This window comes from Ambystoma mexicanum, chromosome 9, assembly GCF_040938575.1.
Source record: "Ambystoma mexicanum isolate Mex_15411 chromosome 9, UKY_AmexF1_1, whole genome shotgun sequence".
Lineage (NCBI taxonomy): Eukaryota > Metazoa > Chordata > Amphibia > Caudata > Ambystomatidae > Ambystoma > Ambystoma mexicanum.
The window spans coordinates 957,512,709-957,521,425 of NC_090931.1; positions in this window are offsets into that span (position 1 = coordinate 957,512,709).

The window sequence follows — 8,717 nt, forward strand, 5'->3', positions numbered from 1 at the left end:
AAACCAACCAACAGGAGGTCGACGAGGTAAATGTGGTTGATGACACCACATAGAGCCCCAACATTCGTATGACCCTGCTAGTGCTAATAACAAATGGTTCAACCTACAATCATCTCTAATGAAGTAAGAACATTGGAACGAAATTAGGCCACATCCTACACCCTTTTAGACAAGAACAAGTGTATCCATCATGCAACAAACTACAGATATATCATCCAATAAAACAAGACAGCCTTCTACCACCATCAAATAGTCCTCGCCAGAAACACACCTACTGACCTATTAACCATATGCAAAGAACTTTCCAATTCTGTTAAAACATAGGTATCCTTGCGGACCTCCCAAGTCATAGTGGACAATATGGCTATCATTTTTTATCAATAGGAACACGTGGCACACCAGCCCATTTGGATGTCCACCACATGCGCTGCTGCCAACCTTCTCCATCTTTCATGGATTTCCAGCCCATCTAGCTGGAGGATACATTGTAAACCTTCAATGCCATGAGAATTCCCACAGTCCAGCCTTTTCACACTCCACCCACCTGACCAAAGCACTCATCTTAAACCGGGTAACACTGGCACATCCGTTTGTCACCCATCCCAGTTAATAGCTTGCATGTTAGCTCCCTCCAATCAGCGACTATCAACCCTCCCCTGTTGAAATAAGCTGCTAACTCATCGACCTATCAAACTAGCCACACATAATCACCCTCTCCTTTGAGGCTAAACTCATCGTTGGGATGCTGACAAAACAACTCCAAGAATACGGTGAATAAAATATTTCAGACCAAGTGGTAGGGATTCCCACCTGTGATAACTAGCGAATCATGGTTCCTTGACATAAGAGAAAAGATCTCGTAGAGCTCGGGCACAAAGCGACACACAGCAATCATCATCTTGCATCTTCTTGTGCTCTATGAACGGAAAGACCACTCAATCCTGTGGTGTAGACTAACTAAATGCAAGGGTCTTGATGGCACTTCCTGAAACGGATCTTGCACTTCCTCATTGATGCAGAGCCAGGGCGAGCTGGAGGAATTTCCAGTCTAGCCAAACTCCCTGAGGCACAGAGCTCTCCAGCGTATATCATGTTGCCCTTAACTGTTCAACGTCTACAACCACTCGTTAGCCTACTGTTTGTGCCCTCCCTGCTTATACGTGTAAAAATGAATGAAACAGACACTCCCTGGACAGGGAATAAGGCACAAAAGAGCAGGCTGCGAGAGTTCAAGGAAACGTTTATCTAGATCTCTGAGAGTGCTCTGACCACATCAAGGTTACAAAACATTTATATAAGGGCATTGGCATATCTAACATATGATGCTACGTTGGACCCGGATTGGTCAGCCAGGGTGGTGTCTTAGGTGTGGGCATCATCTCTTCCTCCGGGTTGGTTGCTTGGTTGGCGGGAGGATTGACGTCAGACATCTGTGCTCCGGATGGGTGAAGGTCAGGTCGCTGTGAAACACGGTGGTCACTATCTAAGGTAAGAAAATACATTCTAAATAATGCATGCACTAAATAATGGTTGATCAAAAGACCCTCAGTAGTTTATCATGTCATTGTACAAATCACTAAGGGATCTATATCATCTATAACATTTGGGTTATACAGGTCACATGTTTACGGGTCTTGACCACCATAATACTCTCATTGAACTGTGGGGTTAGTCTCACAAGAATCTCAGGTATGTGGCATTTGTTAGTATTGGGCACGATATACTGCAGCAGGGGTCTAATGTTAGTTGGGGTTCTGTTGGGTGGGCTTCATAGCATGGTCAGCGGTCTGGCACATGAAAGGAATATCTTGTAGGGACACAGGGTTAGAATGGCAATAAGTTCCAACTGGTGAGGGTAAGAGGGCAAGGACACTTTTGTGAAGATGGACGAGCTATGTGCTTGGCTCATGTTGGTTCACATGCAGGACAGTGATCTCAGAGGAAAAGAGATGTGTTACATGTATTATTTGTTGCAAGCATCTCCGGCTTCAGCGTGAGAATGGAGCTGCAGAGTTTTCCAGTCGGAGTGGGAACGAGGGTGGGGGCCATGTGCTCCGAGCTGCCGCGGCGTGGAAAAGGGAGAGAGGCATTTTGTACTATCGCAGTGAGGCTCAGTGGTCCCATCTACGCAAATGTAACCCAAAGTTACCATTGCATAAGGGCCAGGGGCATACCCACCACTAGAGGCACTTGGTCTGGGTTTTGTACTGAGAAGTGATGGCAGAGAGGGGCCCATTGGCCCCTCACTCCCAAACATTTCCCCCCTTTCGTTACATCTAAAGTAACAAATACTTTTATTTTTTATTCTTTTCATTCTCGCTTCGGTAGTACTCAGCCTCCGCCACAGCCTCGTCCCACGTGGGGGTGCCTTTTATTGGCATCCACGCTCTGCATACACTTCTTAAGCTATTTCCTCTTCTGGCATATTCGTCTGGTGTACACATTAAGTAAATTCCTCCATCCCCATCTATCATTAGTTGGGGCGCTGTCGATGGTTCAGCCGATTGCCCTGCTGCCGATATGCCAGCCGATTGCTCTGCTGCCGATATGCCAGCCGATTGTCCTGCTGACCCTTGGATATGGCTCTCTGGTATTACCATCAGGGCTGTGTGGAGGGTGGCTAGAGCACAAGTTCCTTTCCACGATGCGGGGAGGTGCAGGTAGGCTTGTTTTTCGCAAACCCAGTACATATCCATTAGTGCAGCGGTGCCTTTCTTCATGTCAGGTAATATTACCGTCTTGTTACATTTCTTTGTCTCCCCCATATTCACTCTTCCTTCCCCGTGGAAACACAGTTCATGTGGCACTTCTTTCTGTATTTTGATAGGCTTTTCTAATGCTGTGACCCACGTTAGCTTTGTGACATGTTGCGACCAGATGGGGTCACATACCTCCTTTATCCATTGGAAAGTGTCATTGGATAGGCCTCGAAGTGCTTCTGCTTTGCATTCGATAGTTTCTTCGTGCCACTTACTTTCTGAATATTGCGTCCCCTTGATGACAAGAAATGGTTCCTTGAGGCAAATTACTCCTTGGCGTCTGCTTGTGCACGTTCTCTCATTCTCCAGTTTTTTCAATGTGACGGTGTGTGCTTGGAACGTGCTCTTTATTCTGCACAAAACAAGATGAATTAAACATTGGGCCTCCGACAAGGGCACTTCCTGTGGTACTAACATTTTCGGTGTCCCTGATGCATGCGGGATGAGTGAACAGACGTAGCAGCTTTCATTTGTTGCTTGCTTCGCCGTAGCACTCATGTCGGAATACCATTTATTTGATTGATCAGGGTGGCGGGGGTCTTCTATTTCATCTAACCCCAAGTCATGATAAATGTCGTATCTTTTCCCTCCCACCCCCCTTTTTCTCCTCCTCCTCCCTTCCTTGTTATTGCTTTTCTCCTTTTTGTAATGTATTGGAAACATTCCAGCCCAGATTGTATCATTATTATTCAATGTGGCATGTGTATCTTCACCAGTAGCAGCAATGTCGCGTGTGGTAGGATGTGTGGTTGTCTGTAAATGTGTACTAGTGTTAGTTAAATCATTTGTCCAATAATAATCTCCATCGTATTCGTTAAATTCAAAATCATCACTCATATTTATGTTCAGACGTAACAATGATACTCTTGTTGGTCCTACAGTGGCGTGTTCTGAAGGTTGCATCACATCTGTATTGTTCATGTTAATCTCATGTGATTCTTTCCACATAGTCTTCACCCCAGTCCATATCAAGTGCAACACTTCCCGTATCATGTTAGCCCCGCTCCCCCCCCCTGTGCATGTCATTTACCAGAGATAGAAGGGTATAATACCACGCCATGAAAAATAACATTACTGACATCAAAACTGCAGCACATTTCAAAACACATTCAACATTACTGAACCTTTTAGCCCTAATGGCGTCCCTATCACTATCTAGCATTAATTGGTTCTCCGCGATTGTAGTTCGTTGGGCCATTTGTCACCTGGAGGGGCGATATTAATTTGTTAAGTCACTACAATATATACATGTATTTACATTTCTTGTTCAACTTCACATTTAATCATCATTTTTAGTCATGTTTGCTTGTTTACTCTATTACACATTTGCTTTTACTATAGAGAGGAGGAGAGTGAAACAGTGATAGAGAAACACGTGGAACAATGATCGAAAGGAAGAGAGAGAGGGAGAGTAGAGAGTAGAGAGGCGTGGAGATACTATCGAACAATCAAAAAAAGAAAAAATGGAAAAGAAGGAAGTAGGAGATAAGTTGTGCAAAACAAGATGCATATCATAACTTTTATCTCTGCACGTTCTCTTTACCGACAATTTTATTATCCCTTTTCAACCTCATTTGTGGTACCAGCGGTACCATCTTGTTCCTCCTGGGGGATTGTACTATCGTGTGCCCTCCTCACATCTGATAAGTGCACCCAATACTTCAATCCTTTCACCTTCAGTGCCGGGGGTGTGCTATAGATGACTCCGTAAGGGCCATGAAACCTTGGTGAATTCCACCTCCTCACAAAGCTGCGGACATACACGTGTGCTCCTGGCATCAGTGGCCCGCTTGAACTGTCTGTGGCCGGTGTGGTAGTATCAGTCGCCACATTTTCAGTAAAAGGCGGAGCTATCGGTCGCGCAATGCTGCGTACTGCGCATGTTAACTGGGTCACGTATTCCTTGAACTCTTCCCCCAGCACTGTGGCAGCCCTGTGCGCGTCCGATGCTCTTCTAATCGGGGATACTGGCGTGTGTATTCGCCTCCCAGTTACAATTTCGTGGTGGCTCGGATGGTGGTCTTTACATGGTTGCGTCCTGAGTTGGAACATTGCTAGGGGCAAGCAATATACCCAGTTCTTCTTCAGTGTGTTACACAACTTGGATAACTTACTCTTCAGCAATCCGTTGATCTTTTCTACCACCCCATTCGCCATCCGATGATAAATTGAGCATAGTTTGTGTTTTACCCCCAGGAGTGATGTCACTTCCTTGAAGAGGTCATTCACGAAGTGCGTACCGTTGTCTGATCTTATCACATCGCATATTCCCCATCGGGAAAACACTTCCCGAACAAGGAACTTTGCTGCACACTTTGCATCTGGGTGGGGACATGGGCCCGCTTCTACCGATCTCGAAAAGGGGCATACCACCACAATCAAATATCTCGCTCCATTACACCGCTCTCCCATATCAGCATAGTCTATATGGAGCTCTCTAAATGGTCCTGTTGGTCGGGACAGTGTACCGCGCAGTGTTCTCAATGTCATCCCTGAATTATATGTTTGGCATGTTATGCATTCTACAATGAATTTTGACAGGTGCTCTTGCAAATTGGGGATGAACCAGTGTTCCTGGATGTCTGCGGCGATGTGTTGTTTTGCTACTGTTGGAATGCTATTTCTAGTAACTCTACGGGCATTACTACCTTTCCTGTTGTCTCCTGTCTCCAAATGAGATGCGTGGCTGATTGTTTACATCCCCGTTTGCTCCACAATTCTTGCTCCTCCTGTGGTGCGCTTCTTTGTAACTCTATTATCTGCGCTATTGGTGTGTTACTGTAGGCTTCTGCTAGTGTGTCTGTAATAGTTGCTTTTAAAATGCATTCAAGTGTTGGTGTTACATTGAAATACGAGGCCTCCTTCGCCTCTGTGTCGGCTGCCGCGTTTCCCAATGAGATTGCATCTGTGTTGTTGGTATGGGCTTGGCATTTCACCACTGCCACTACCGATGGTACTGTTAATACATTTATTAACTCATTCAACAATGTTGCATGCTGTACTGGAGAACCGTCCACCCTCCTGAATCCCCATCTACGCCACCGTGACAACCATGAGTGGACTGTGGTAGTTGCATATGCTGAGTCTGAATATAGTGTCACCGCACATCCCTTAGCTGTGCGTAGTGCTTCGATAAGTGCAGTTAGTTCGGCTGCCTGTGCAGAGTAATGGGATGGGAGGCGCTTTTGCACAATTGTCTCATAGTCATCTTCCTCCATGCGCACTACCGCCATCCCTATGTGTTTTCCCCCTGTTTCGGGGGTTTATTGATGCTGACCCATCTATGAAATATATTTCTGCCTCCTTCACAGCGTTTTCACTTGCTTTTGGGATGTCATCACCTTCCCCCTCATATGTGGCACAATCGTGTTCCTGTATCTCCTCTGTCGTACATAGCTCTGTGATGAATGTTGCTGGGTTTACTGTTTTGCACCTCACAACGTGTACGTTGGGGCTCGAAATTATTATTTCATATGCTGTTGCTCTCTGTGTCGTCAGTGTTGATTTTGATCGCTCAAGAATGGCGAATAGGGAATGCTCCGCATATAGCGTTACTGAACATCCCATGACAATGGTGGTGCTCTTTTCAATCGCGAAGGACACAGCTGCGAGAGCCTGTTCGCACGCGAAATGGCCTTGCATTACTGGGTCTAGTGTCCCACTGTAATAAGCCAATGGTTTGTGACCTATACATGTTTTTTGTGTCAGTACTGCCGTCATCAGTGTTCAATTCCAGTGTGAAAACAAGAAAAATTCCCTCTCATAATCTGGGTTCGCGAGTACTGGGGCATCAGCGATGAGGTCTTTTAATTTAAAATACTGTGTCATCATTTCATGTGTCCATTTTATTGTGGCTCTATTTTTCTGTGCTTCTTTTAATGCTTGTAGTAAGGGATGTGTGTATGCCGCGTAATCAAGGATCCAGGCTCGGCAATAGTTACAAATGCCAAGAAACTTTTGCATGTCTTTCCCAGTTTTTGGGATTATTATGTTGCGTATAGCAGCTGCTCTGTCTGGGAGTATTCGCTTCCCATCTTTTGATATTAGCTGTCCGAGGTATACAACCTCGGCGAGGCAGTATTACAATTTTCCTTTGTCCACCTTGTACCCCTTGGTAGCTAGCACATTCAGTAGTGCTATCGAGTCTTCTCTGCACTTTTCTTCTGTATGGCTGCAGACAAGTAAATCGTCTACGTATTGAATGATGGTGCTCTCTACATCTATGTTTCCAATGTCTTCACGTAACACCCTGTTAAAAATGCTGGGACTTTCGCAATACCCTTGCGGGAGTCTGCGATGTTCATACCTGTTGTTCCCTAATGTGAACGCTGTCAGGTATTGGGATCCTGGGTCGAGTGGTATGGAGAAGAAGGCATTCTTCAAATCAATTACAGTAAAACATGTTGATTCTTTCGGTATGCTGCACAATATTGATGCCGGGTTAGGCACTAATGGGAACTCTTTTTGAATGACGTCATTGAGTGGGCAGAGATCCTGGATCATCCTAGACGCCCCTCCTTTTGCTTTTTTGATCGGGAAAATCGCTATATTACATGGGGAGTTTGATGGCACTATGATGCCTTGTTTTAGGAGTGCATTTATGGTTTCCCTAATTCCCTCCTCTGCTTCTCTCGATATGGGATATTGTTTTACCCTCGGCGGTATTGCACCTGGCTTGAGTTTTATTTTTATTGGTGTCACCTCATGCAGTAACCCTACATCGTGGGGCCCTGTGGTCCAAATTTCAGGTGCTACCTTTGCCATGTCTTCCTCGAATATAGTCAGTGGGGCATTAACACTAGCCATGAGCGGGTTGTGTACCTCTCTGTACTGGATCATAATATCACATGGTATACTTATTTCCATTATTATTTCTGCATCATCTTCACTATCAGTGAATAATTCATCTTCTGTTATGTCTCGTAGCATTATGTTTGGGTCTATGCATAACACAGTTCTCCACTCGCACCCCTGCGCGTCCAGTCCTATGACCACAATACGTTCGCTGGATACCTGAACTGCCTCGATGTCTATGGACATTATCGTGCCTGCCACGATATCTGTGTGTGCAATTGAGCAGAATATGAAATCTGATGGTGTTCTCCATTCTTTTCTCGTTATCTCTGGTACCACACATGCTAATACCTTGATGCCATAAATGAACATGCTTATATCAATAGGTATCCCTCGTACCACAACTATATTCATCACTGTGCTGATCATCAACATGGCTCGTACTGGGCATACTCCTGGGGTTGAACACACTATTCCTTCATATTTTGCTTAACAAATCTCTCCCCATCAAATTGATCGGCACGTCTTTGTGGTACAGTAAGGGTGTGCACACGGTTTTTCCCCCCACCGTTATATCAAGATCTTTAGTGTAAGGAACTTTCAAAATAGCCCCAGAGAACCCCTGCGTCTCCAAATTCCTGCCTGAGAGCGGAAACCGCCCTTCCATAAGACATGACTTCTCTGCTCCTGAGTCTACCATAAAGATAAACTGCTTATTTCCTATCTCTGCCCCCACTAGTGGTTCCTCTTCTGCACATAGGGTGGTAGATAGGACTGGACACGCAAGTGTTCCCTGTGGGCTGTCCTAATCTGCATTTCTTTCTTGGCCTGGCACTGAAAAGACATTGGCCCTCATTACGACCCTGGCGGAAATCGTGGCGCAATATGCACCATGGAGCACGGCGGAAAACTGCCGATAGCGCCATGGGGGTTGGCGGATTTACCGCCCCATTCCGACCTTGGCGGGGCGGTAAATCCCCATTCCCCATTTTACCCTTCCCCATTCCCATTTTTGCCCCATAGGGTATAATGGGAGTGGGGAAGGCGTTAATTGCGCCACCGTAAAATACGGTGGCGTAATTAACAACAAGGTCCCGTAGCGCCATGGATTTCTCCGCCCGGAAAAACCAGGCAGAAAACGCTCCATGGCGCTACGGGAACTCG